Raw genomic sequence first — 633 nt, 5'->3', positions numbered from 1 at the left:
CTCTCCCTCATGGACCTGAACTTCATCTCCAACATTGTCCCCAAGATGGCTTCTGATTATCTCTCTGGAAAGAAGTCTATTTCTTTCATTGGGTGTGGAGTTCAGAGTTTCTTCTTCATCACTTTAGCTGGTGCAGTAGGATTAATATTGGCCTCCATGTCCTATGATTGTTATGTGGCTATTTGCCTTCCTCTCCATTATCCCATTCGTATGAGCAAAAGAGTGTGTGTGCTGATGATAACAGGATCTTGGATAATGGGTTCAATCAACTCCTGTGCCCACATGGTATATGCCCTCCATATCCCTTACTGTTGATCCAGGACCATCAACCATTTCTTCTGTGATGGTTCAACCATGTTGACTCTGGCCTGCATGTACACCTGGGTCTATGAGTACACAGTGTTGTGAGCACCACCCTTTTCCTTGTGCTTCCTTTCATTGGCATTGCATGTTCCTATGGCCGGGTTCTCCTTGCCATCTGCCGAATGCACTCAACAGAAGGGAGGAAGAAAGCATATTTGACCTGCAGCACCCACCTCACTGTGGTCACTTTCTACCACGCACCCTTTGTTTACACTTATCTACGCCCAAGATCCTTCCGATCTCCCACAGAGGACAAGGTCCTGGCTGTCT

At 46.8% G+C, this 633-nt stretch overlaps 1 pseudogene; it reads left to right on the top strand.

Moving 5' to 3' along the window:
* The first annotated feature begins 6 nt into the window (after window positions 1–6).
* Window positions 7–626, top strand: LOC117799208 (annotated as a pseudogene).
* Window positions 627–633: the final 7 nt, after the last annotated feature.

The sequence above is a fragment of the Ailuropoda melanoleuca genome, unplaced genomic scaffold (assembly GCF_002007445.2).
Source record: "Ailuropoda melanoleuca isolate Jingjing unplaced genomic scaffold, ASM200744v2 unplaced-scaffold45169, whole genome shotgun sequence".
Classification (NCBI taxonomy): domain Eukaryota; kingdom Metazoa; phylum Chordata; class Mammalia; order Carnivora; family Ursidae; genus Ailuropoda; species Ailuropoda melanoleuca.
Note: the sequence above shows the minus strand (reverse complement) of the source record. Positions and strands in the feature narration are given on the sequence as shown.